This window comes from Oncorhynchus gorbuscha, linkage group LG07 (genome assembly GCF_021184085.1).
Source record: "Oncorhynchus gorbuscha isolate QuinsamMale2020 ecotype Even-year linkage group LG07, OgorEven_v1.0, whole genome shotgun sequence".
NCBI lineage: Eukaryota > Metazoa > Chordata > Actinopteri > Salmoniformes > Salmonidae > Oncorhynchus > Oncorhynchus gorbuscha.
In genome coordinates, this window is record NC_060179.1 from 73,496,205 (window position 1) to 73,521,531 (window position 25,327).

The following is a 25,327-nucleotide window of genomic DNA, read 5'->3' on the forward strand; positions in this document are numbered from 1 at the left end:
GTGCCATACGTTTTGGTGATTGTAAATATTGCATATCCCTTGTTTCAGGTGGCAGGTTTGTTGGAACTCAGTTACAGTTATTATACATCTGCAGTTTAACATCTGGTAACAAGTATAGATCCGGTAGGACTGGGAGTCCATTGACTTCAATGGAACTGTGTGTGTGTGTGTGTGTGTGTGTGTGTGTGTGTGTGTGTGTGTGTGTGTGTGTGTGTGTGTGTGTGTGTGTGTGTGTGTGTGTGTGTGTGTGTGTGTGTGTGTGTGTGTGTGCGTGCGTGTGCGTGTGCGTGCGTGTGTGTGTGTGCGTGTGTGTTGCCTGAGACTTGACTGTTTGTGCATTTCTTCCAGTGGCCACATGTGCCAAAGAAAAGTCAGACTGCTCCTTTGAATCAGTATAAAGTCCCTGTGGTTGTAGACATTGTGCTTGTTCTCATGGCTGGTGTGTGTTTCTTCCCTTTGTGTGGCCAGAACACTGGCAGTGAGGATGGCATTCACATAGCAGGACTCCTACCAGCCATCGGTGATTGACTGATAGAAGTATTCTAGGATAAGTATTCTAGGATAAGTATTCTAGGATAAGTATTCTATGATAAGTATTCTAGGATAAGTATTCTAGGATAAGTATTCTATGATAAGTATTCTATGATAAGTATTCTAGGATAAGTATTCTAGGATAAGTATTCTAGGATAAGTATTCTATGACAAGTATTCTATGATAAGGACAGTTCCCTTAAAAAAAACTGTCTGATGGTAGAACACAGACATTTTCGTCTTCTTGGTTGACAAATGAAAATATTTCTAATACGGCTCAGGTCTAGACATGCTATTTCCCTCTTTTGTTCCTCTTCATTTAGTTTCTTCTTCTTCCCCTGTAGAGATGGGTGGATGAAAGGTGACTCAACAGAAATATACAGCAAAGTACATCAATTCATTCAAGTCATAATGTTTCAGTAGTCCGTTACCCAGACAACTCAAAGGAGAGAGAGCATCCAGGGTCTAGGGAGTGGACAGAGGTGATCCAGGGTTAGGGAGTGGACAGAGGTGATCCAGGGTTAGGGAGTGGACAGAGGTGATCCAGGGTTAGGGAGTGGACAGAGGTGATCCAGGGTTAGGGAGTGGACAGAGGTGATCCAGGGTTAGGGAGTGGACAGAGGTTATCCAGGGTTAGGGAGTGGACAGAGGTGATCCAGGGTTAGGGAGTGGACAGAGGTGATCCAGGGTTAGGGAGTGGACAGAGGTGATCCAGGGTTAGGGAGTGGACAGAGGTGATCCAGGGTTAGGGAGTGGACAGAGGTTATCCAGGGTTAGGGAGTGGACAGAGGTGATCCAGGGTCTGGGGAGTGGACAGAGGTCCAGGGTTAGGGGGTTTGACAGAGGTTAGACAGGGTCTGGGGGATGGGTCTGGGGAGTGGACAGAGGTTAGACAGGGTCTGGGGAGTGGACAGAGATTATCCAGGGTTAGGGGGTTGGGTCTGGGGAGTGGACAGAGGTTATACAGGGTTAGGGGGTTGGGTCTGGGGAGTGGACAGAGGTTATACAGGGTTAGAGGGTTGGGTCTAGGGAGTGGACAGAGGTTATCCAGGGTTAGGGGTTGGGTCTGGGGAGTGGACAGAGGTTATACAGGGTTAGGGGGTTGGGTCTAGGGAGTGGACAGAGGTTATCCAGGGTTAGGGGGTTGGGTCTGGGGAGTGGACAGAGGTTATCCAGGGTTAGGGGTTGGGTCTGGGGAGTGGACAGAGGTTATACAGGGTTAGGGGGTTGGGTCTGGGGAGTGGACAGAGGTCCAGGGATAGGGGGTTGGGTCTGGGGAGTGGACAGAGGTTATACAGGGTTAGGGGGTTGGGTCTGGGGAGTGGACAGAGGTCCAGGGATAGGGGGTTGGGTCTGGGGAGTGGACAGAGGTTATCCAGGGTCTGGGGAGTGGTGGACAGAGGTTATACAGGGTTAGGGGGTTGGGTCTAGGGAGTGGACAGAGGTTATCCAGGGTCTGGGGAGTGGACAGACGTTATCCAGGGTCTGGGGAGTGGACAGACGTTATCCAGGGTCTGGGGAGTGGACAGACGTTATCCAGGGTTAGGGGGTTGGGTCTGGGGAGTGGACAGACGTTATCCAGGGTCTGGGGAGTGGACAGACGTTATCCAGGGTCTGGGGAGTGGACAGAGGTTATCCAGGGTCTGGGGAGTGGACAGAGGTTATCCAGGGTCTGGGGAGTGGACAGAGGTTATCCAGGGTCTGGGGAGTGGACAGAGGTTATCTAGGGTCTGGGGAGTGGACAGTTCAGCGAAAGGTCTTGAGCTTCTGGATGTCTAAGTACTACAGTGTGATCCCAACTAAACGTCTACCCCAGTACCCAGTGGGTAGAAGACTGGGAGGAAGGGAAAAGAGAGAGAGAGCAAGACAGTTTATTATCTGTGCTAGATCTTCCCTGTTGTCTCTTCTCTCTGGTTTTGTGCTGGGTGGTCGACGATGACTGCTCCATGCCTTCCTCCACCTTGTTCCCCCATCAAATAACTCCTCTTGTTACCTGGAAGGGTAGGACACAGTGTCAATCTCTGCACATGACACATACTATTTTGATATTCTTTTATTAAAAACAAATTTGTCATTCAGAAACCCATGAGCTCTTTCGTCTTTAAACAATATATGCCAGGCCTTCCGGATGGTGCAGTGGTCTAAGGTACTGCATGCCACCAGAGAGTCTGGGTTCGCGCCCAGGCTCTGTCGTAACAGGCCGCGACCGGGAGGTCCGTGGGGCGACGCACAATTGGCCTAGCGTCGTCCGGGTTGGGGAGGGTTTGGCCGGTAGGGATATCCTTGTCTCATCGCACACTAGTGACTTCTGTGGCGGGCCGGGCGCAGTGCACGCTGACCAGGTCGCAAGGTGAACTGTGTTTCCTCCGACACATCTGTGTGGCTGGCGTCCGGGCTGGATGCGCGCTGTGTAAGAAGCAGTGCGGCTTGGTTGGGTTTTGTATCAGAGGATGCATGGCTCTCGACCTTCATCTCACCCGAGCCCATATGGGAGTTGTAGCGATTAGACAAGATAGTAACTACTAACAATTGGATACCACGAAATTGGGGAGAAAAAGGGGGTAAAAAATTAAATTAAATAAAACAATACATGCCAGACTCTCTGGAGGATGCAGCGAAAGATAAAACACAAAGTTCTGTTGCTATGATATGCCTGCTGTCACTATAGTCTGGCACCTAAAACCCTCAAACTTATACAGATGTACAATTGAGAGCATCTTGTCGGGCTGTATCACATCGCCTGGTATGGGGTCCCAGCAAACCGTAAGGCTCTCCAGAGGGTGGTGCTGTCTGCCCAACGCATCACCAGGGGCAAACTACCTGCCTTCCAGGACACCTACAGCACTCGATGTCACAGGAAGACCAAAAAGATCATCAAGGATAACAACCACCCGAGCCACTGCCTGTTCACCCCGCTATCATCCAGATGTCGAAGTAAGTACAGGTGCATCAAAGCTGGGACCAAGAGACTGAAAAACAACTTCTATCTCAAGGCCAACAGACTGTTAAATAACCATCACTATGCAGCTTCCACCTGGTTACATAACCCTGCACCTTAGAGGCTGCTGCCACATATAAATAGATTTTAAATCACTTGTAGAGTGTAGAGTAGAGGACAGAGAGAGAGGTGTAGAGTAGAGACAGAGAGAGAGTGGGGAGTGAAGGACAGAGAGAGAGGTGTAGAGTAGAGGACAGAGAGAGAGGTGTAGAGTAGAGGACAGACAGAGAGGTGTAGAGTAGAGGACAGAGAGAGAGGTGTAGAGTAGAGGACAGAGAGAGAGGTGTAGAGTAGAGGACAGAGAGAGAAGTGTAGAGTAGAGGACAGAGAGAGAGGTGTAGAGTAGAGGACAGAGAGAGAGGTGTAGAGTAGAGGACAGAGAGAGAGGTGTAGAGTAGAGACAGAGAGAGGTGTAGAGTAGAGGACAGAGAGAGAGATGTAGAATAGAGGACAGAGAGAGAGAGGTTTAGAGTAGAGGACAGAGAGAGAGGTGTAGAGTAGAGAACAGAGAGAGAGGTGTAGACTAGAGTACAGAGAGAGAGAGGTGTAGAGTAGAGCACAGAGAGAGAGGTGTAGAGTAGAGCACAGAGAGAGTGGTGTAGAGTGGAGGACAAAGAGAGAGGTGTAGAGTAGAGGACAGAGAGAGAGGTGTAGAGCAAAGAGAGAGGTGTAGAGTAAAGGAAAGAGAGAGAAGTGTAGAGTAGAGGACAGAGAGAGAGGTGTAGAGTAAAGAGAGAGGTGTAGAGTAAAGGACAGAGAGAGAGGTGTAGAGTAGAGGACAGAGAGAGAGGTGTAGAGTAAAGAGAGAGGTGTAGAGTAGAGGACAGAGAGAGAGGTTTAGAGTAAAGAGAGAGGTGTAGAGTAGAGTGTAGAGAGAGAGATGTAGAGTAAAGAGAGAGGTGTAGATTAGAGGACAGAGAGAGAGGTGTAGAGTAGAGGACAGAGAGAGAGGTGTAGAGTAGAGGGCAGAGAGAGAGGTGTAGAGTAGAGGACAGAGAGAGGTGTAGAGTAAAGAGAGAGGTGTAGAGTAAAGAGAGAGGTGTAGAGTAAAGAGAGAGGTGTAGAATAAAGAGAGAGAGAGGTGTAGAGTAAAGAGAGAGGTGTAGAGTAAAGGAAAGAGAGAGGTGTAGAGTAGAGGACATAGAGAGAGGTGTAGAGTAGAGGACAGAGAGAGAGGTGTAGAGTAAAGAGAGAGGTGTAGAGTAAAGAGAGAGGTGTAGAGTAAAGAGAGAGGTGTAGAATAAAGAGAGAGAGAGGTGTAGAGTAAAGAGAGAGGTGTAGAGTAAAGGAAAGAGAGAGGTGTAGAGTAGAGGACATAGAGAGAGGTGTAGAGTAGAGGACAGAGAGAGAGGTGTAGAGTAAAGAGAGAGGTGTAGAGTAAAGAGGGAGGTGTAGAGTAAAGAGAGAGGTGTAGAGTAAAGGAAAGAGAGAGAGGTGTAGAGTAGAGGACATAGAGAGAGGTGTAGAGTAGAGGACAGAGAGAGAGGTGTAGAGTAGAGGACAGAGAGAGAGGTGTAGAGTAGAGGACAGAGAGAGAGGTGTAGAGTAGAGGACAGAGAGAGAGGTGTAGAGTAAAGAGAGAGGTGTAGAGTAAAGAGAGAGGTGTAGAATAAAGAGAGAGAGAGGTGTAGAGTAAAGAGAGAGGTGTAGAGTAAAGGAAAGAGAGAGAGGTAGAGTATAGGACATAGAGAGGTGTAGAGTAGAGGACAGAGAGAGAGGTGTAGAGTAAAGAGAGAGGTGTAGAGTAAAGGACAGAGAAAGAGGTGTAGAGTACAGGACAGAGAGAGAGGTGTAGAGTAAAGAGAGAGGTGTAGAGTAGAGTGTAGAGAGAGAGATGTAGAGTAAAGAGAGAGGTGTAGATTAGAGGACAGAGAGAGAGGTGTAGAGTAGAGGACAGAGAGAGAGGTGTAGAGTAAAGAGAGAGGTGTAGAGTAAAGAGAGAGGTGTAGAATAAAGAGAGAGGTGTAGAATAAAGAGAGAGGTGTAGAGTAAAGAGAGAGGTGTAGAGTAAAGAGAGAGGTGTAGAGTAAAGAGAGGTGTAGAGTACAGAAAGAGAGGTGTAGAGTACAGAAAGAGAGGTGTAGAGTAAAGAGAGAGGTGTAGAGTAAAGAGAGAGGTGTAGAGTAGAGGAGAGGTGTAGAGTAAAGAGAGAGGTGTAGAGTAGAGGACAGCGAGAGAGGTGTAGAGTAAAGAGAGAGATGTACAGTAAAGAGAGAGGTGTAGAGTAAAGAGAGAGGTGTAGAATAAAGAGAGAGAGAGGTGTAGAGTAAAGAGAGAGAGATGTAGAGTAAACAGAGAGAGATGTAGAGTAAAGAGAGAGGTGTAGAGTAAAGAGAGAGGTGTAGAGTAAAGAGAGAGGTGTAGAGTAAAGAGAGGTGTAGAGTAGAGAGAGAGAGGTGTAGAGTAGAGAGAGAGAGGTGTAGAGTAAAGAGAGAGAGGTGTAGAGTAGAGAGAGAGGTGTAGAGTAAAGAGAGAGGTGTAGAGTAGATGAGATAGGTGTAGAGTAAAGAGAGAGTTGTAGAGTAAAGAGAGGTGTAGAGTACAGAAAGAGAGGAGTAGAGTAAAGAGAGAGAGGTGTAGAGTAAAGAGAGAGAGGTGTAGAGTAGAGGAGAGGTGTAGAGTAAAGAGAGAGCGATGTAGAGTAAAGAGAGAGGTGTAGAGTAAAGAGAGAGAGGTGTAGAGTAAAGAGAGAGAGATGTAGAGTAAAGAGAGAGAGATGTAGAGTAAAGAGAGGGGTGTAGAGTAAAGAGGGAGGTGTAGAGTAAAGAGAGAGGTGTAGAGTAAAGAGAGAGGTGTAGAATAAAGAGAGAGAGAGGTGTAGAGTAAAGAGAGAGGTGTAGAGTAAAGAGAGAGGTGTAGAGTAAAGAGAGAGGTGTAGAGTAAAGAGAGAGGTGTAGAGTAAAGAGAGAGAGGTGTAGAGTAGAGGAGAGGTGTAGAGTAAAGAGAGAGGTGTAGAGTAAAGAGAGAGGTGTAGAGTAAAGAGAGATGTGTAGAGTAAAGAGAGAGGTGTAGAATAAAGAGAGAGAGAGGTGTATAGTAAAGAGAGAGCGATGTAGAGTAAAGAGAGAGATGTAGAGTAAAGAGAGAGGTGTAGAGTAAAGAGAGAGGTGTAGAGTAAAGAGAGAGGTGTAGAGTAAAGAGAGAGAGGTGTAGAGTAAAGGGAGAGAGGTGTAGATTAGAGGAGAGGTGTAGAGTAAAGAGAGAGGTGTAGAGTAGAGGACAGAGAGAGAGGTGTAGAGTAAAGAGAGAGGTGTAGAATAAAGAGAGAGAGAGGTGTATAGTAAAGAGAGAGAGATGTAGAGTAAAGAGAGAGAGATGTAGAGTAAAGAGAGGGGTGTAGAGTAAAGAGAGAGGTGTAGAGTAAAGAGTACAGTATCAACACATCATCATCAACACAGTCCACAAATACAGTATTAACACATCATCATCACACTCCACAAATATAGTATTAACACATCATCAACACAGTCCACAAATACAGTATCAACACATCATCAACACACTCCACAAATACAGTATCAACACATCATCAACACATCATTAGCACACTCCACAAATACAGTATCAACACATCATCAACACAGTCCACAAATACAGTATCAACACATCATCAACACACTCCACAAATACAGTATCAACACATCATCAACACATCATCAACAAACTCCACAAATACAGTATCAACACATCATCAACACACTCCACAAATACAGTATCAACACATCATCAACACACTCCACAAATACAGTATCAACACATCATCGACACATCATCAACACACTCCACAAATACAGTATAAACACATCATCAACACACTGCACAAATACAGTATCAACACATCATCATCATCAACACACTCCACAAATACAGTATCAACACATCATCAACACATCATCAACACACTCCACAAATACAGTATAAACACATCATCAACACACTGCACAAATACAGTATCAACACATCATCAACACAGTCCACAAATACAGTATCAATATATCATCATCAACACACTCCACAAATATAGTATCAACACATCGTCAACACAGTCCACAAATACAGTATCAACACATCATCATCAACACACTCCACAAATACAGTATCAACACATCATCATCAAACTCCACAAATACAGTATCAACACATCATCAACACATCATCAACACACTCCACAAATACAGTATCAACACATCATCATCAACACACTCCACAAATACAGTATCAACACATCATCAACAAACTCCACAAATACAGTATCAATATATCATCATCAACACACTCCACAAATACAGTATCAACACATCATCATCAACACACTCCACAAATACAGTATCAACACATCATCAACAAACTCCACAAATACAGTATCAACACATCATCAACACACTCCACAAATACAGTATCAATATAGCATCATCAACACACTCCACAAATATAGTATCAACACATCATCAACAGAGTCCACAAATACCGTATCAACACATCAACACACTCCACAAATACAGTATCAACACATCATCATCATCAACACACTCCACAAATATAGTATCAACACATCATCATCAACACAGTCCACAAATACAGTATCAATATATCATCATCAACACACTCCACAAAGATAGTATCAACACATCAACAACACACTCCACAAATACAGTATCAACACATCATCATCAACACACTCCACAAATATAGTATCAACACATCATCATCAACACACTCCACAAATACAGTATCAACACATCATCATCAAACTCCACAAATACAGTATCAACACATCATCAACACACTCCACAAATACAGTATCAACACATCATCAACACATCATCAACACACTCCACAAATACAGTATCAATACATCATCATCAACACAATCCACAAATACAGTATTAACACATCATCATCAACACAGTCCACAAATACAGTATTAACACATTATCAACACACTCCACAAATACAGTATCAATACATTATCAACACACTCCACAAATACAGTATCAATATATCATCATCAACACACTCCACAAATATAGTATTCACGCATTATCAACACAGTCCACAAATACAGTATCAACACATCAACATACTCCACAAACACATTATCAACACATCATCATCAACACACTCCACAAATATAGTATCAACACATCATCATCAACACACTCCACAAATATAGTATCAACACATCATCATCAACACAGTCCACAAATACAGTATCAACACATCATCATCAACATAGTCCACAAATACAGTATCAACACATCATCATCAACACACTCCACAAATACAGTATCAACTCATCATCATCAAACTCCACAAATACAGTATTAACACATCATCAACACACTCCACAAATACAGTATCAACACATCATCATCAACACACTCCACAAATACAGTATTAACACATCATCAACACAGTCCACAAATACAGTATCAATATATCATCATCAACACAGTCCACAAATATAGTATTAACACATTATCAACACACTCCACAAATACAGTATCAATATCATCATCAACACACTCCAGAAATATAGTATCAACACATCATCAACACAGTCCACAAATACAGTATCAACACATCATCATCAAACTCCACAAATATAGTATCAACACATCATCAACACACTCCACAAATACAGTATCAACACATCATCAAAACACTCCACAAATACAGTATCAACACATCATCATCAACACACTCCACAAATACAGTATCAACACATCATCAACACACTCCACAAATACAGTGTCAACACATCATCATCAACACACTCCACAAATACAGTATCAACACATCATCAACACATCATCAACACACTCCACAAATACAGTATCAACACATCATCATCAACACACTCCACAAATATAGTATCAACACATCACCATCAAACTCCACAAATACAGTATCAACACATCATCAACACACTCCACAAATACAGTATCAACACATCATCAACACATCATCAACACACTCCACAAATACAGTATCAACACATCATCATCAACACACTCCACAAATACAGTATCAACACATCATCATCAACACAGTCCACAAATACAGTACTAACACATCATCATCACACTCCACAAATACAGTATCAACACATCATCAACACACTCCACAAATACAGTATCAATATATCATCATCAACACACTCCACAAATACAGTATCAACACATCATCAACACACTCCACAAATACAGTATCAACACATCATCAACACACTCCACAAATAGAGTATCAACTCATCATCATCATCAACACACTCCACAAATATAGTATCAACACATCATCATCAACACAGTCCACAAATACAGTATCAACACATCATCATCAAACTCCACAAATACAGTATCAACACATCATCAACACATCACCAACACACTCCACAAATACAGTATCAACACATCATCATCAACACACTCCACAAATACAGTATCAATATATCATCATCAACACACTCCACAAATATAGTATCAACACATCATCAACACAGTCCACAAATACAGTATCAACACATCAACACACTCCACAAATACAGTATCAACACATCATCATCATCAACACACTCCACAAATATAGTATCAACACATCATCATCAACACAGTCCACAAATACAGTATCAATATAAAATCATCAACACACTCCACAAATACAGTATCAACACATCATCAACACACTGCACAAATACAGTATCAACACATCATCAACACAGTCCACAAATACAGTATCAATATATCATCATCAACACACTCCACAAATATAGTATCAACACATCGTCAACACAGTCCACAAATACAGTATCAACACATCATCATCAACACACTCCACAAATACAGTATCAACACATCATCATCAAACTCCACAAATACAGTATCAACACATCATCAACACATCATCAACACACTCCACAAATACAGTATCAACACATCATCATCAACACACTCCACAAATACAGTATCAACACATCATCAACAAACTCCACAAATACAGTATCAATATATCATCATCAACACACTCCACAAATACAGTATCAACACATCATCATCAACACACTCCACAAATACAGTATCAACACATCATCAACAAACTCCACAAATACAGTATCAACACATCATCAACACACTCCACAAATACAGTATCAATATAGCATCATCAACACACTCCACAAATATAGTATCAACACATCATCAACAGAGTCCACAAATACCGTATCAACACATCAACACACTCCACAAATACAGTATCAACACATCATCATCATCAACACACTCCACAAATATAGTATCAACACATCATCATCAACACAGTCCACAAATACAGTATCAATATATCATCATCAACACACTCCACAAAGATAGTATCAACACATCAACAACACACTCCACAAATACAGTATCAACACATCATCATCAACACACTCCACAAATATAGTATCAACACATCATCATCAACACACTCCACAAATACAGTATCAACACATCATCATCAAACTCCACAAATACAGTATCAACACATCATCAACACACTCCACAAATACAGTATCAACACATCATCAACACATCATCAACACACTCCACAAATACAGTATCAATACATCATCATCAACACAATCCACAAATACAGTATTAACACATCATCATCAACACAGTCCACAAATACAGTATTAACACATTATCAACACACTCCACAAATACAGTATCAATACATTATCAACACACTCCACAAATACAGTATCAATATATCATCATCAACACACTCCACAAATATAGTATTCACGCATTATCAACACAGTCCACAAATACAGTATCAACACATCAACATACTCCACAAACACATTATCAACACATCATCATCAACACACTCCACAAATATAGTATCAACACATCATCATCAACACACTCCACAAATATAGTATCAACACATCATCATCAACACAGTCCACAAATACAGTATCAACACATCATCATCAACATAGTCCACAAATACAGTATCAACACATCATCATCAACACACTCCACAAATACAGTATCAACTCATCATCATCAAACTCCACAAATACAGTATTAACACATCATCAACACACTCCACAAATACAGTATCAACACATCATCATCAACACACTCCACAAATACAGTATTAACACATCATCAACACAGTCCACAAATACAGTATCAATATATCATCATCAACACAGTCCACAAATATAGTATTAACACATTATCAACACACTCCACAAATACAGTATCAATATCATCATCAACACACTCCAGAAATATAGTATCAACACATCATCAACACAGTCCACAAATACAGTATCAACACATCATCATCAAACTCCACAAATATAGTATCAACACATCATCAACACACTCCACAAATACAGTATCAACACATCATCAAAACACTCCACAAATACAGTATCAACACATCATCATCAACACACTCCACAAATACAGTATCAACACATCATCAACACACTCCACAAATACAGTGTCAACACATCATCATCAACACACTCCACAAATACAGTATCAACACATCATCAACACATCATCAACACACTCCACAAATACAGTATCAACACATCATCATCAACACACTCCACAAATATAGTATCAACACATCACCATCAAACTCCACAAATACAGTATCAACACATCATCAACACACTCCACAAATACAGTATCAACACATCATCAACACATCATCAACACACTCCACAAATACAGTATCAACACATCATCATCAACACACTCCACAAATACAGTATCAACACATCATCATCAACACAGTCCACAAATACAGTACTAACACATCATCATCACACTCCACAAATACAGTATCAACACATCATCAACACACTCCACAAATACAGTATCAATATATCATCATCAACACACTCCACAAATACAGTATCAACACATCATCAACACACTCCACAAATACAGTATCAACACATCATCAACACACTCCACAAATAGAGTATCAACTCATCATCATCATCAACACACTCCACAAATATAGTATCAACACATCATCATCAACACAGTCCACAAATACAGTATCAACACATCATCATCAAACTCCACAAATACAGTATCAACACATCATCAACACATCACCAACACACTCCACAAATACAGTATCAACACATCATCATCAACACACTCCACAAATACAGTATCAATATATCATCATCAACACACTCCACAAATATAGTATCAACACATCATCAACACAGTCCACAAATACAGTATCAACACATCAACACACTCCACAAATACAGTATCAACACATCATCATCATCAACACACTCCACAAATATAGTATCAACACATCATCATCAACACAGTCCACAAATACAGTATCAATATAAAATCATCAACACACTCCACAAATACAGTATCAACACATCATCATCAATACACTCCACAAATATAGTATCAACACATCATCATCAACACACTCCACAAATACAGTATCAACACATCATCATCAAACTCCACAAATACAGTATCAACACATCATCAACACACTCCACAAAGACAGTATCCACAAATCATCAACACATCATCAACACACTCCACAAATACAGTATCAACACATCATCATCAACACACTCCACAAAATACAGTATCAACATATCATCATCAACACAGTCCACAAATACAGTATTAACAAATCATCATCACACTCCACAAATATAGTATCAACACATCATCAACACACTCCACAAATATAGTATCAACACATCATCAACACACTCCACAAATACAGTATCAATATATCATCATCAACACAGTCCACAAATATAGTATCAACACATCATCAACACAGTCCACAAATATAGTATCAACACATCATCAACACACTCCACAAATACAGTATCAATATATCACCATCAACACAGTCCACAAATACAGTATCAATATATCATCATCAACACAGTCCACAAATATAGTATCAACACATCATCAACACAGTCCACAAATATAGTATCAACACATCATCAACACACTCCACAAATACAGTATCAACACATCATCAACACATCATCAACACACTCCACAAATACAGTATCAACACATCATCATCAACACACTCCACAAATACAGTATCAACACATCATCAACACACTCCACAAATACAGTATCAATATATCATCATCAACACAATCCACAAATATAGTATTAACACATTATCAACACAGTCCACAAATACAGTATCAATATATCATCATCAACACACTCCACAAATATAGTATCAACACATCATCAACACACTCCACAAATACAGTATCAACACATCATCATCAACACACTCCACAAATATAGTATCAACACATCATCATCAACACACTCCACAAATACAGTATCAACACATCATCATCAAACTCCACAAATACAGTATCAACACATCATCAACACACTCCACAAATACAGTATCCACACATCATCAACACATCATCAACACACTCCACAAATACAGTATCAACACATCATCATCAACACACTCCACAAAATACAGTATCAACATATCATCATCAACACAGTCCACAAATACAGTATTAACACATCATCATCACACTCCACAAATATAGTATCAACACATCATCAACACACTCCACAAATATAGTATCAACACATCATCAACACACTCCACAAATACAGTATCAATATATCATCATCAACACAGTCCACAAATATAGTATCAACACATCATCAACACAGTCCACAAATATAGTATCAACACATCATCAACACACTCCACAAATACAGTATCAATATATCATCATCAACACAGTCCACAGATACAGTATCAATATATCATCATCAACACAGTCCACAAATATAGTATCAACACATCATCAACACAGTCCACAAATACAGTATCAACACATCATCATCAAACTCCACAAATACAGTATCAACACATCATCAACACACTCCACAAATACAGTATCAACACATCATCAACTCATCATCAACACACTCCACAAATACAGTATCAACACATCATCAACACACTCCACAAATACAGTATCAACACATCATCATCAACACAGTCCACAAATACAGTATTAACACATCATCAACACACTCCACAAATACAGTATCAACACATCATCAACACACTCCACAAATACAGTATCAACACATCATCAAAAAACTCCACAAATACAGTATCAACACATCATCAACACACTCCACAAATACAGTATCAACACATCATCAACACATCATCAACACACTCCACACATACAGTATAAACACATCATCAACACACTGCACAAATACAGTATCAACACATCATCAACACACTCCACAAATACAGTATCAACACATCATCATCATCAACACACTCCACAAATATAGTATCAACACATCATCATCAACACACTCCACAAATACAGTATCAACACATCATCATCAAACTCCACAAATACAGTATCAACACATCAACACACTCCACAAATACAGTATCAACACATCATCAACACATCATCAACACACTCCACAAATACAGTATCAACACATCATCATCAACACACTCCACAAATACAGTATCAACACATCATCATCAACACAGTCCACAAATACAGTATTAACACATCATCATCACACTCCACAAATACAGTATTAACACATCATCATCACACTCCACAAATATAGTATCAACACATCATCAACACAGTCCACAAATACAGTATCAATATATCATCATCAACACACTCCACAAATATAGTATCAACACATCATCAACACAGTCCACAAATACAGTATCAACACATCATCATCAAACTCCACAAATACAGTATTAACACATCATCAACACACTCCACAAATACAGTATCAACGCATCATCAACACACTCCACAAATACAGTATCAACACATCATCATCAACACAGTCCACAAATACAGTATTAACACATCATCAACACACTCCACAAATACAGTATCAACACATCATCAACACACTCCACAAATACAGTATCAACACATCATCAACACACTCCACAAATACAGTATCAACACATCATCAACACACTCCACAAATACAGTATCAACACATCATCAACACATCATCAACACACTCCACAAATACAGTATAAACATATCATCACACACTCCACAAAATACAGTATCAACATATCATCATCAACACAGTCCACAAATACAGTATCAATATATCATCATCAACACACTCCACAAATATAGTATCAACACATCATCAACACAGTCCACAAATACAGTATCAACACATCATCATCAAACTCCACAAATACAGTATTAACACATCATCAACACACTCCACAAATACAGTATCAACACATCATCAACTCATCATCAACACACTCCACAAATACAGTATCAACACATCATCAACACACTCAAATACAGTATCAACACATCATCATCAACACAGTCCACAAATACAGTATTAACACATCATCAACACACTCCACAAATACAGTATCACCACATCATCAACACACTCCACAAATACAGTATCAACACATCATCAAAAAACTCACAAATACAGTATCAACACATCATCAACACACTCCACAAATACAGTATCAACACATCATCAACACATCATCAACACACTCCACATACAGTATAAACACATCATCAACACACTGCACAAATACAGTATCAACACATCATCAACACACTCCACAAATACAGTATCAACACATCATCATCATCAACACACTCCACAAATATAGTATCAACACATCATCATCAACACACTCCACAAATACAGTATCAACACATCATCATCAAACTCCACAAATACAGTATCAACACATCAACACACTCCACAAATACAGTATCAACACATCATCAACACATCATCAACACACTCCACACATACAGTATAAACACATCATCAACACACTGCACAAATACAGTATCAACACATCATCAACACACTCCACAAATACAGTATCAACACATCATCATCATCAACACACTCCACAAATATAGTATCAACACATCATCATCAACACACTCCACAAATACAGTATCAACACATCATCATCAAACTCCACAAATACAGTATCAACACATCAACACACTCCACAAATACAGTATCAACACATCATCAACACATCATCAACACACTCCACAAATACAGTATCAACACATCATCATCAACACACTCCACAAATACAGTATCAACACATCATCATCAACACAGTCCACAAATACAGTATTAACACATCATCATCACACTCCACAAATACAGTATTAACACATCATCATCACACTCCACAAATATAGTATCAACACATCATCAACACAGTCCACAAATACAGTATCAATATATCATCATCAACACACCCACAAATATAGTATCAACACATCATCAACACAGTCCACAAATACAGTATCAACACATCATCATCAAACTCCACAAATACAGTATTAACACATCATCAACACACTCCACAAATACAGTATCAACGCATCATCAACACACTCCACAAATACAGTATCAACACATCATCATCAACACAGTCCACAAATACAGTATTAACACATCATCAACACACTCCACAAATACAGTATCAACACATCATCAACACACTCCACAAATACAGTATCAACACATCATCAACACACTCCACAAATACAGTATCAACACATCATCAACACACTCCACAAATACAGTATCAACACATCATCAACACATCATCAACACACTCCACAAATACAGTATAAACATATCATCAACACACTCCACAAAATACAGTATCAACATATCATCATCAACACAGTCCACAAATACAGTATCAATATATCATCATCAACACACTCCACAAATATAGTATCAACACATCATCAACACAGTCCACAAATACAGTATCAACACATCATCATCAAACTCCACAAATACAGTATTAACACATCATCAACACACTCCACAAATACAGTATCAACACATCATCAACTCATCATCAACACACTCCACAAATACAGTATCAACACATCATCAACACACTCCACAAATACAGTATCAACACATCATCATCAACACAGTCCACAAATACAGTATTAACACATCATCAACACACTCCACAAATACAGTATCAACACATCATCAACACATCATCAACACACTCCACAAATACAGTATCAACACATCATCAAAAAACTCCACAAATACAGTATCAACACATCATCAACACACTCCACAAATACAGTATCAACACATCATCAACACATCATCAACACACTCCACACATACAGTATAAACACATCATCAACACACTGCACAAATACAGTATCAACACATCATCAACACACTCCACAAATACAGTATCAACACATCATCATCATCAACACACTCCACAAATATAGTATCAACACATCATCATCAACACACTCCACAAATACAGTATCAACACATCATCAACACATCATCAACACACTCCACAAATACAGTATCAACACATCATCATCAACACACTCCACAAATACAGTATCAACACATCATCATCAACACAGTCCACAAATACAGTATTAACACATCATCATCACACTCCACAAATACAGTATTAACACATCATCATCACACTCCACAAATATAGTATCAACACATCATCAACACAGTCCACAAATACAGTATCAATATATCATCATCAACACACTCCACAAATATAGTATCAACACATCATCAACACAGTCCACAAATACAGTATCAACACATCATCATCAAACTCCACAAATACAGTATTAACACATCATCAACACACTCCACAAATACAGTATCAACGCATCATCAACACACTCCACAAATACAGTATCAACACATCATCATCAACACAGTCCACAAATACAGTATTAACACATCATCAACACACTCCACAAATACAGTATCAACACATCATCAACACACTCCACAAATACAGTATCAACACATCATCAACACACTCCACAAATACAGTATCAACACATCATCAACACACTCCACAAATACAGTATCAACACATCATCAACACATCATCAACACACTCCACAAATACAGTATAAACATATCATCAACACACTCCACAAAATACAGTATCAACATATCATCATCAACACAGTCCACAAATACAGTATCAATATATCATCATCAACACACTCCACAAATATAGTATCAACACATCATCAACACAGTCCACAAATACAGTATCAACACATCATCATCAAACTCCACAAATACAGTATTAACACATCATCAACACACTCCACAAATACAGTATCAACACATCATCAACTCATCATCAACACACTCCACAAATACAGTATCAACACATCATCAACACACTCCACAAATACAGTATCAACACATCATCATCAACACAGTCCACAAATACAGTATTAACACATCATCAACACACTCCACAAATACAGTATCAACACATCATCAACACACTCCACAAATACAGTATCAACACATCATCAAAAAACTCCACAAATACAGTATCAACACATCATCAACACACTCCACAAATACAGTATCAACACATCATCAACACATCATCAACACACTCCACACATACAGTATAAACACATCATCAACACACTGCACAAATACAGTATCAACACATCATCAACACACTCCACAAATACAGTATCAACACATCATCATCATCAACACACTCCACAAATATAGTATCAACACATCATCATCAACACACTCCACAAATACAGTATCAACACATCATCAACACATCATCAACACACTCCACAAATACAGTATCAACACATCATCATCAACACACTCCACAAATACAGTATCAACACATCATCATCAACACAGTCCACAAATACAGTATTAACACATCATCATCACACTCCACAAATACAGTATTAACACATCATCATCACACTCCACAAATATAGTATCAACACATCATCAACACAGTCCACAAATACAGTATCAATATATCATCATCAACACACCACAAATATAGTATCAACACATCATCAACACAGTCCACAAATACAGTATCAACACATCATCATCAAACTCCACAAATACAGTATTAACACATCATCAACACACTCCACAAATACAGTATCAACGCATCATCAACACACTCCACAAATACAGTATCAACACATCATCATCAACACAGTCCACAAATACAGTATTAACACATCATCAACACACTCACAAATACAGTATCAACACATCATCAACACACTCCACAAATACAGTATCAACACATCATCAACACATCAGTATCAACACATCATCAACACACTCCACAAATACAGTATCAACACATCATCAACACATCATCAACACACTCCACAAATACAGTATAAACATATCATCAACACACTCCACAAAATACAGTATCAACATATCATCATCAACACAGTCCACAAATACAGTATCAATATATCATCATCAACACACTCCACAAATATAGTATCAACACATCATCAACACAGTCCACAAATACAGTATCAACACATCATCATCAAACTCCACAAATACAGTATTAACACATCATCAACACACTCCACAAATACAGTATCAACACATCATCAACTCATTCATCATCAACACACTCCACAAATACAGTATCAACACATCATCAACACACTCCACAAATACAGTATCAACACATCATCATCAACACAGTCCACAAATACAGTATTAACACATCATCAACACACTCCACAAATACAGTATCAACACATCATCAACACACTCCACAAATACAGTATCAACACATCATCAAAAAACTCCACAAATACAGTATCAACACATCATCAACACACTCCACAAATACAGTATCAACACATCATCAACACATCATCAACACACTCCACACATACAGTATAAACACATCATCAACACACTGCACAAATACAGTATCAACACATCATCAACACACTCCACAAATACAGTATCAACACATCATCAACACATCATCAACACACTCCACAAATACAGTATCAACACATCATCATCAACACACTCCACAAATACAGTATCAACACATCATCATCAACACAGTCCACAAATACAGTATTAACACATCATCATCACACTCCACAAATACAGTATTAACACATCATCATCACACTCCACAAATATAGTATCAACACATCATCAACACAGTCCACAAATACAGTATCAATATATCATCATCAACACACCACAAATATAGTATCAACACATCATCAACACAGTCCACAAATACAGTATCAACACATCATCATCAAACTCCACAAATACAGTATTAACACATCATCAACACACTCCACAAATACAGTATCAACGCATCATCAACACACTCCACAAATACAGTATCAACACATCATCATCAACACAGTCCACAAATACAGTATTAACACATCATCAACACACTCCACAAATACAGTATCAACACATCATCAACACACTCCACAAATACAGTATCAACACATCATCAACACACTCCACAAATACAGTATCAACACATCATCAACACACTCCACAAATACAGTATCAACACATCATCAACACATCATCAACACACTCCACAAATACAGTATAAACATATCATCAACACACTCCACAAAATACAGTATCAACATATCATCATCAACACAGTCCACAAATACAGTATCAATATATCATCATCAACACACTCCACAAATATAGTATCAACACATCATCAACACAGTCCACAAATACAGTATCAACACATCATCATCAAACTCCACAAATACAGTATTAACACATCATCAACACACTCCACAAATACAGTATCAACGCATCATCAACACACTCCACAAATACAGTATCAACACATCATCATCAACACAGTCCACAAATACAGTATTAACACATCATCAACACACTCCACAAATACAGTATCAACACATCATCAACACACTCCACAAATACAGTATCAACACATCATCAACACACTCCACAAATACAGTATCAACACATCATCAACACACTCCACAAATACAGTATCAACACATCATCAACACACTCCACAAATACAGTATAAACATATCATCAACACACTCCACAAAATACAGTATCAACATATCATCATCAACACAGTCCACAAATACAGTATCAATATATCATCATCAACACACTCCACAAATATAGTATCAACACATCATCAACACACTCCACAAATACAGTATCAACACATCATCATCAACACACTCCACAAATATAGTATCAACACATCATCATCAACACACTCCACAAATACAGTATCAACACATCATCATCAAACTCCACAAATACAGTATCAACACATCATCAACACACTCCACAAATACAGTATCCACACATCATCAACACATCATCAACACACTCCACAAATACAGTATCAACACATCATCATCAACACACTCCACAAAATACAGTATCAACATATCATCATCAACACAGTCCACAAATACAGTATTAACACATCATCATCACACTCCACAAATATAGTATCAACACATCATCAACACACTCCACAAATATAGTATCAACACATCATCAACACACTCCACAAATACAGTATCAATATATCATCATCAACACAGTCCACAAATATAGTATCAACACATCATCAACACAGTCCACAAATATAGTATCAACACATCATCAACACACTCCACAAATACAGTATCAATATATCATCATCAACACAGTCCACAGATACAGTATCAATATATCATCATCAACACAGTCCACAAATATAGTATCAACACATCATCAACACAGTCCACAAATACAGTATCAACACATCATCATCAAACTCCACAAATACAGTATCAACACATCATCAACACACTCCACAAATACAGTATCAACACATCATCAACTCATCATCAACACACTCCACAAATACAGTATCAACACATCATCAACACACTCACAAATACAGTATCAACACATCATCATCAACACAGTCCACAAATACAGTATTAACACATCATCAACACACTCCACAAATACAGTATCAACACATCATCAACACACTCCACAAATACAGTATCAACACATCATCAACACACTCCACAAATACAGTATCAACACATCATCAACACACTCCACAAATACAGTATCAACACATCATCAACACATCATCAACACACTCCACAAATACAGTATCAAACACATCATCAACACACTGCACAAATACAGTATCAACACATCATCAACACACTCCACAAATACAGTATCAACACATCATCATCATCAACACACTCCACAAATATAGTATCAACACATCATCATCAACACACTCCACAAATACAGTATCAACACATCATCATCAAACTCCACAAATACAGTATCAACACATCATCAACACACTCCACAAATACAGTATCAACACATCATCAACACATCATCAACACACTCCACAAATACAGTATCAACACATCATCATCAACACACTCCACAAATACAGTATCAACACATCATCATCAACACAGTCCACAAATACAGTATTAACACATCATCATCACACTCCACAAATACAGTATTAACACATCATCATCACACTCCACAAATATAGTATCAACACATCATCAACACAGTCCACAAATACAGTATCAATATATCATCATCAACACACTCCACAAATATAGTATCAACACATCATCAACACAGTCCACAAATACAGTATCAACACATCATCATCAAACTCCACAAATACAGTATTAACACATCATCAACACACTCCACAAATACAGTATCAACGCATCATCAACACACTCCACAAATACAGTATCAACACATCATCATCAACACAGTCCACAAATACAGTATTAACACATCATCAACACACTCCACAAATACAGTATCAACACATCATCAACACACTCCACAAATACAGTATCAACACATCATCAACACACTCCACAAATACAGTATCAACACATCATCAACACACTCCACAAATACAGTATCAACACATCATCAACACATCATCAACACACTCCACAAATACAGTATAAACATATCATCAACACACTCCACAAAATACAGTATCAACATATCATCATCAACACAGTCCACAAATACAGTATCAATATATCATCATCAACACACTCCACAAATATAGTATCAACACATCATCAACACAGTCCACAAATACAGTATCAACACATCATCATCAAACTCCACAAATACAGTATTAACACATCATCAACACACTCCACAAATACAGTATCAACGCATCATCAACACACTCCACAAATACAGTATCAACACATCATCATCAACACAGTCCACAAATACAGTATTAACACATCATCAACACACTCCACAAATACAGTATCAACACATCATCAACACACTCCACAAATACAGTATCAACACATCATCAACACACTCCACAAATACAGTATCAACACATCATCAACACACTCCACAAATACAGTATCAACACATCATCAACACACTCCACAAATACAGTATAAACATATCATCAACACACTCCACAAAATACAGTATCAACATATCATCATCAACACAGTCCACAAATACAGTATCAATATATCATCATCAACACACTCCACAAATATAGTATCAACACATCATCAACACACTCCACAAATACAGTATCAACACATCATCATCAACACACTCCACAAATATAGTATCAACACATCATCATCAACACACTCCACAAATACAGTATCAACACATCATCATCAAACTCCACAAATACAGTATCAACACATCATCAACACACTCCACAAATACAGTATCCACACATCATCAACACATCATCAACACACTCCACAAATACAGTATCAACACATCATCATCAACACACTCCACAAAATACAGTATCAACATATCATCATCAACACAGTCCACAAATACAGTATTAACACATCATCATCACACTCCACAAATATAGTATCAACACATCATCAACACACTCCACAAATATAGTATCAACACATCATCAACACACTCCACAAATACAGTATCAATATATCATCATCAACACAGTCCACAAATATAGTATCAACACATCATCAACACAGTCCACAAATATAGTATCAACACATCATCAACACACTCCACAAATACAGTATCAATATATCATCATCAACACAGTCCACAGATACAGTATCAATATATCATCATCAACACAGTCCACAAATATAGTATCAACACATCATCAACACAGTCCACAAATACAGTATCAACACATCATCATCAAACTCCACAAATACAGTATCAACACATCATCAACACACTCCACAAATACAGTATCAACACATCATCAACTCATCATCAACACACTCCACAAATACAGTATCAACACATCATCAACACACTCCACAAATACAGTATCAACACATCATCATCAACACAGTCCACAAATACAGTATTAACACATCATCAACACACTCCACAAATACAGTATCAACACATCATCAACACACTCCACAAATACAGTATCAACACATCATCAACACACTCCACAAATACAGTATCAACACATCATCAACACACTCCACAAATACAGTATCAACACATCATCAACACATCATCAACACACTCCACAAATACAGTATCAACACATCATCAACACACTGCACAAATACAGTATCAACACATCATCAACACACTCCACAAATACAGTATCAACACATCATCATCATCAACACACTCCACAAATATAGTATCAACACATCATCATCAACACACTCCACAAATACAGTATCAACACATCATCATCAAACTCCACAAATACAGTATCAACACATCATCAACACACTCCACAAATACAGTATCAACACAT

The 25,327-nt window shown here is 38.6% G+C and overlaps 1 protein-coding gene across 1 annotated transcript in view; it reads right to left on the reverse strand.

Annotated features, from left to right (window-relative positions):
• Positions 1 to 280: 280 nt before the first annotated feature.
• The window catches only part of LOC124040337 (metal transporter CNNM1-like), a 69,052-nt gene continuing 44,005 nt past the window's right edge, over positions 281 to 25,327 (reverse strand). Inside the window, exon 7 of the mRNA XM_046357447.1 lies at positions 281 to 2,524. The gene's annotated coding sequence lies outside the window, so the exon portion shown is untranslated. The remainder of the gene's footprint in view (positions 2,525 to 25,327) is intronic.